We start from the raw sequence: 7,029 nt of genomic DNA on the forward strand, positions 1-7,029 counted from the left end.
CAAGCTAAAATATAAAAACTGCTTATTTTATTAATATTTTTTCAAGCAGCTTGCCGTATCCTAATGGCCTTTATATGGTAGGGGACATGGTCAGTGTGAGGACCGGGAGGTTTTCTAACGCATGCGTACGGACGGCAAGTTGTTGCACACATGCGTGATGGGATAGATAGATAGATAGACAGATAGAGGGAAAGAGCGGAAGAAAAACACTCAGCGGGAGAGAGAGAGAGAAAGAGGGGTGTAACAGATAGATAGAAAGAAGAATATAATAGAGAAGAGAGCGGGGAGGATGTCATAGATAAAGAGAGGGAAAGAAGACTGTAAGAAAGAGGAAGAAAGGTGTGATAGAGAGGTAGAATAACGGAATGTATGAGAAAGAGAAGTAGATTGTAACGAGAGAAAGAAGATAGGATAGAGAGAGAGAAAGAGTAAGAGAGTTAAGGAAGGAGAAAAGTGACAATAGTGAGATGAATTGAGCGGGAAAATTGAGTAATCAAAGGAAATGGGGGGCAGGAAGAAAGAAGGACAGAGGGAGGGTAGGAAAGGCTGAGAAGAGAGAGAATGCTAAGAGTGTGGCTGTAGAAAGAGAAAAAGAGAATAAAGAGGGAGAGAAAAAGAAAGTAGACGAGAAATGTTAATGTATGAAAATAGACAAGATTCAGTAAAGCGGTTAAAGAGCGAGAGAAGCTGAGCGTGGAATGGTGATAAACTGTAGAAGAAGAAAAAGAGTAAAAAGTGAGAGAGTAACAGTTGATGTAAAAGAGTTAGAAAATGTGAGAGAGAGAGAGAGGTGGAGAAAGTAACGGACGACGAAAGGGACATGGGTAAGGGTTGATGTGTAAGAGAGAGTAATAGTCAGTGCGAGCGAGAGAGAGAGTGAAAGAATGGGAAAAGAGAGGGCAAAGGAAAAAGACAGAACGGGTTAGAGAGAGAGAGAGAGCGATTGGGTATTGAACAAGCCATGACTTGATCTTAAGTTCACAGTTTATCTTTCTTAATCATGTTCATTTTATCAGTTGACATTAAAGTTGTATGGACATGTATTAATTGTTGCTGTTGTCAGGGTCGTCTTAGAAGCAATATAGGCCCTCGGGCAGATCAATGCACTGGGTCCTCTGGTATTTACTGAGAGCAAGTCGCAATATGCATAGATCAGAATTAGGCCTCTACACCCGTAAGACCCCTGGGCCTTACCCAGTGCGCCGATGCTTTGAGAGGGCCCTGACTGTTATTGTTCTTTAGTTCTATGCAAACTCTGATACGACAGGGCTGTCAATGGTTTTAGATCTGTGACATCCGATCTTTTATTTCGACATAATCCCCCAAATTATTTTCGGGCTTTCGCCTTTAGTTTCAGGTACATGCAACTGGGATTGCTTGTGAAACCGAAACAAGCCCGAGATATACAAAAATAGACGTGGGTGCCATGAGTAAACGAAACGAATGTACAATTGCATTCTCTCTATTTTAATTGCTAAATAGCCTAATATTTGGAAGTTATTACACTGGCATCGTAGAAAAAAGAAAAGATTTCTTATAAAAGAAATATATTTGAAAGTAATTGCAAATTGAAAACTCATTTTGAAACACACTTATATTCTTTCGAAAAAACATTACACTATTCAGCAAAAGCTGTAATTATGACATTAAATAAGTGACTTTCCAGTCTTTACATATTCGTTTCGCTTACTCGGAATATCCAAGACTAATTTTGTATTTACTCAGATTGTTTTGGTTTCGCTATCTGTCCTGCGTGTATATATGCCTAAAAACCAAAGACTGCCAAAGCAAAATATCAACTGCATATATTATTTAATGTGTCCTTCCTATTTTTTAAAAATATCACGGTGAGATTTGCTCAAACAGAATTTGGTAGCCATTTCTAGTAAATCACTCAACGACTTAGTTTACAATAAGGATTTCAGATTTTAGCCCAAGGCCAGCAATCTCTGAGGGAAGTGGATTGCTCTATTACATCGACCTCAGTATTTGACTGGTACTTCATTTTAACAACCCCGAAAGGATGAAAGGCTGAGTTAACCTCAGCAGAGGCTCTAACCATTCTGCCACTCTTCACCTTCACAGCTACCAACATCGTTCTCATAACTATCACCATCATGAAACCACATATGGTCACTCGATTTGCTAGAAATATCAACCAAACTTCCTTCAAATCACATCCTATTGTCTTTTAAAAGGAAGGACAACACATTAAACAGACTTGTTTGAGATACGCCATCATCGTTTAGTGTCCGTATTTCATATTGGCGTAGGTTGGATGGTTTGACAGGATCCGAAAGACCACAGGACTGTATCGAGTTCCACAGTTTTGGCACCGTTTCTATAGTTGGATGCCCTTCCTAACACCAACCACCGAGTGTACTGGGTGCTTTTTTTTTTTTACACACTCTCTCAGACTCAAAGACAAGGGTAGTTATGGCTACAAAATTTGTACTTGGTTCAGACACAACAATGGACATGACACATTAAGTTCCATTATCAACTGCACCCCTGTTGTCCTTCAAAGGATGTCCAGAGGTCCCTTTTGATAATTTAGCTGACTCTTGTGATCAACTGGTGGTGGGGGGTACGGGGCACTGTAGAGATTCTTACTGGCCACTCTGCTTACGTGATTGTTCATCGTGTTAGAAATAGCAGCTAAATTTTCCCTCAAACCATATCTAACTACTTAAAAACATGAGATATTACAAATGTTGTTCTAAATCCATAATGTCTGAAACCAAAATGCCAGCCAGAGAGTCTCTCCCATGCTACCGCTGCCAACTGTGAATGCTATGGCTGCTGTTGTTAACAAGTGAGTCCTGAGGCAAAAGATTACAACTGAAACAGTAGCTGCAACTACAACAACTACAACAACAACAACCGTAGCTACAATAACTGAAGCAGCAACAATGATTAAGACAAGCTTAATCCATTATCCCCACCAGCTCTACCATCGCCCTACCTCACCACCACCAGCACCAACACACTATCACCATGACAACTGTCATTAGATACCAGTAATATTCTAGAGTAAAGGGTCTACAGAGTCCATACATACCTCTGCATCCAAATGCCAAAGCCTTTATGTGGTCACTCTATATGGTAGAAATAGCAGCCAAATCACCCTTAAATCATGTCTTCTAACACTGTCTTCAGCATCTTCATTATCATCATTATTATTGTTGTCATCATCCTCGTCGTCATCATCATCATCATCATTGTCATCATCAGCAGCAGCAGCAGCACCATCCTCATCGATCATTATTGTTATCATCATCATCAGCAGCAGCATCATCGTCTTCATCATCATCATCAACATCAGCAACATCATCGTCATCATCATCATCGTCGTCATCATCATCATCGTCATCATCATCATCATCATCACCAACAGCAACAGCCATTTAAACTATCATCAAATTTGAATGTGTCAGAATGCATGATAATATTAATCCCAAGATTAAGATTAGTCTGAAGCTTGTGATTCAGATTAAGATGAGTCAGAAGCAAGGATTAACATGAAAGATGAAGAACAAATCTTAGCATCAATAAGGGACCATCTCTATGGGACTATAACTGATGTTGTTGGTGTTGTTGTTGTTGTTTAACTCCAGGTAAATCTTGTAGTCTCCTTCTTCTCCTTCCACCCTGCCTACATTGCCAGGGATTGGGTGTTGGTGAAGAACAAGCAACAGAGAAGACCATGGAAAGCATAATGAAAGATATTTTTATCAGAATTATTTGGCACCATCCCTAAACTTCAACTCACTACCTGGGAATTGATCTCAGATCACTATGTTCAGCAGTAAAGACAACTAAGCAACATAAACAAGATTCTGTCGAAGAATGATGACATCAGCAAAAAGTGACCATTCAGATCTCTTGTAGAAACAGGATGTCATTAACAGTTTGCCTTTGGTGTCTTTTGTTTGACAGACCATTACCTATGTAGGGGATTTGTTTATCTACTAACTGGTCAGTGGTCACAGCCCAACAAAGATCACAGCTGCATGAATTTACATCACTCAACATTGACTACAGTCTACTATCATTGCTGGCATACATCTCACACAAACTGTTGAACTGTTTCACTTGGTTTAAATATCTGTTTTTCTGTTGTTTGTTGCAACAACAACGTTTTTGATAATGATTAATAAAGACTTTGTATCTGGAACTTCATACAGGCTTCTCTTCTCCATCCTTCAACACCATGCAAAATATCCTATCAGTACACATTTATGAAAGACTTATGAGTAATGGGAGTTACCTACAGTAGTGCCAGAAGATGGTAAGTGACAGGATCGAAAGGAGACAACTCATAAGTTGATGTCTTCATGGTCAAAGACAGGCCAGCTGTGACCAGCACATCTTTTCAAAAGTATTTTACGTTATCTAATATGTGAAAGGGTTAAACTGCAGTGTGATAACAGAAGAGTGTGGAAAAGAAAATGTTAAATAAAAGGTGAGTAATTTATTTTTTATTTGTTTCAGTCACTGGACTGCAACCAGACTGGGGCACTGCTTTGAAGATAAAAGGCAGAATTCACCTCAGAATGCAGAGAGTTAAAACAAACACCATGAGGCATTTTGTCCAACACACAATTCACTTTGTTCTCTATTTAGAGGAGGAGGTGTAGGAGGAGGAGGAGAAGAAGAAGAAGAAAATGAAGAAGAAGAAGAAGAAGAAGAAGAGGAGGAGGAGAAAAAGGAGACAAAAATACATATTAGCTAATACTTGAGAAAAAATTTCAAAACTAAGAAGAAAACATGCAAAAAGAAAATGGTAAAGTTGAAAATGTCAGTGCCTGCTTCTGCGATTCCTTATCCATTCCTTGATTATCTGACAAGATATGTCCACAAACCAAACATTAGCAGAGATAATTTGAAATTTGAGTGGATGGCCTCCTAAATTCTACAACCTGGTGTAACTGTAACCGTAACAAAAGTAGGGGGGGGTAAGTAACGAGTGAAGGGGGCTGTTGTTTGTGTATCAACTCCACATAGGTTGGACCCAGTTCTAAAGAACCCCACCCATCTCAATAGTAACAGACTAGCGGGTGTGTGGGTGGGTGGTTTGGTGCGTAGAGATAAGGGTGGAGAGAGGTGGAACGACTGAAACGATATGTAATCTAACCGATGGAATTGGTGAAGAAGGAACTGTAAGAGTAAACGTTTTAAAGGGTCCCTTGATGGGAAGTAAATGACATTACATAAGTTGAACTCAACAAGATTTTCTCTGGCAGCACTTATCAATGGAATATGTCCGTTCAGTTGTTTACAATCAGTACCATATGTTTACACCCATACATACACACACAGAAGCACAGGCACACACACACACACACACACATATAAACATACATATACACACAGTAGGGGGTGGAAAATAGCTGTGGTGAAGGTAGACTTTGGTAATTAGTGATGGCAGCAGTAGGGGATAAAGCAGAGTAGCAGAGATTACGGTGGTGGTGGTGGAAACTAGATAATGGTAGAAGTCGCCAGATGATAAATTGGTTATTGTTGTTTTTTTATTTAACCCCCCTAAACGAACCTATGAAGCAGATCTATGGTCAAAGACATTCCAACAGTGACCATCCCATCTTTTTAAGAAATATGGAACTATTAATACATTGTCTCATATGTTTTTTTTTCCCCCTTATCTGAGATGACAAAGTGTAAGTCAAAACAGATTTGGTTGCTATTTCTAGCAGTAAGACTGATGCAGTTGATGTTCAAACCATCCAAAATTCATGAGATTAATGTGACTGATACTCATGCTTTCTATGACTGGTGAGACTGATGTAATTGATGCTTAGGTCCTCCAAGAAGAGTGAGGTTAATGTTTATTTTGAATCTCTATTGGTTAATACCTGGAATAAAAACATGTCCAAGGAAGGAACTTGAGGTTTGCATTGAACGATGCCAATGGGACAAACTCTGTGAAAAGCACCCAACTATCAGGTGGTGTTGTTCTACTTAGAACCAAGTTGTTCTTCATTAAGAAGATTAATGAACACAGTCATTCCAGCCATGACCTTCTCATAATTTTGTAATTAATATTACATAAAGCAACTTTGAATAAAACCTTTCTCATCTTTCAGTGCCATGTCCAGAATGTAGGACAATGGTGATCATGTCCTGCCACAATTGTCCGTTCTTTGTTTCCTGTAACAATTCCACTTCCTGATGTTTTAATGCTTCTTTCTTCCAACCATTTCTTCAAGCTTGGCATCCATATCATCCTTCTCCTTTCTCTGCTTCTTTTCCCGTCAATCTTTTGCCAAACTGCTTAGTTACACACCAACACCAGTTGCTAAGCAGAGGGTAGGGGACAAGCACAGACACAAAGACAAACAGACACACACACACACACATGTATATATATATATATATATATATATATATATATATATATATATATATATATATATATATATATAAATTCATATGACGAGCTTCTTTCAGCTTCCATTTACCAAATCCACTCAAGAGGCACTTGCCCAAGGTGTCACACAGTGGAACTGAACCCAGAACCATATGGTTCAGAAGCAAACTTCTTACCACAGAGCCAGACCTGTGTTCAACTCTAATATTGGGTTGGTGCATAATTATTGCGGCTTTTTTTCAACAAATTTTATTCAACAAAAGCAATAACAATATTTAACAAAAGCATTGTTAAATGACGGTGTGACCGTCTGCCAAGCAAGTGGGAAGCAGTAATTGAAGGAGATGGTAAGTATGCTCTGGAATAATCATTTAAAGATGTTTTTGTTACATGTTATTCATCATCATCATCATCATCGTTTAACGTCCGCTTTCCATGCTAGCATGGGTTGGACGATTTGACTGAGGACTGGTGAACCAGATGGCTACACCAGGCTTCAATCTGATTTGGCATAGTATCTACAGCTGGATGCCCTTCCTAACGCCAACCACTCCAAGAGTGTATTGGGTGCTTTTACGTGCCACTGGCATGAGGGCCAGTCAGGCAGTACTGGCAACGGTTTTTGTTAAATAAAATTTGTT

The 7,029-nt window shown here is 39.2% G+C and overlaps 1 protein-coding gene across 2 annotated transcripts in view; it reads right to left on the bottom strand.

Annotated features, from left to right (window-relative positions):
* Positions 1 to 7,029, bottom strand: part of LOC106869997 (uncharacterized) — a 178,119-nt gene that overhangs the window by 149,420 nt on the left and 21,670 nt on the right. The gene's annotated exons all lie outside the window — the stretch shown is intronic.

This window comes from Octopus bimaculoides, chromosome 4, assembly GCF_046866305.1.
Source record: "Octopus bimaculoides isolate indiv1 chromosome 4, ASM4686630v1, whole genome shotgun sequence".
NCBI classification, from domain to species: Eukaryota; Metazoa; Mollusca; class Cephalopoda; order Octopoda; family Octopodidae; genus Octopus; species Octopus bimaculoides.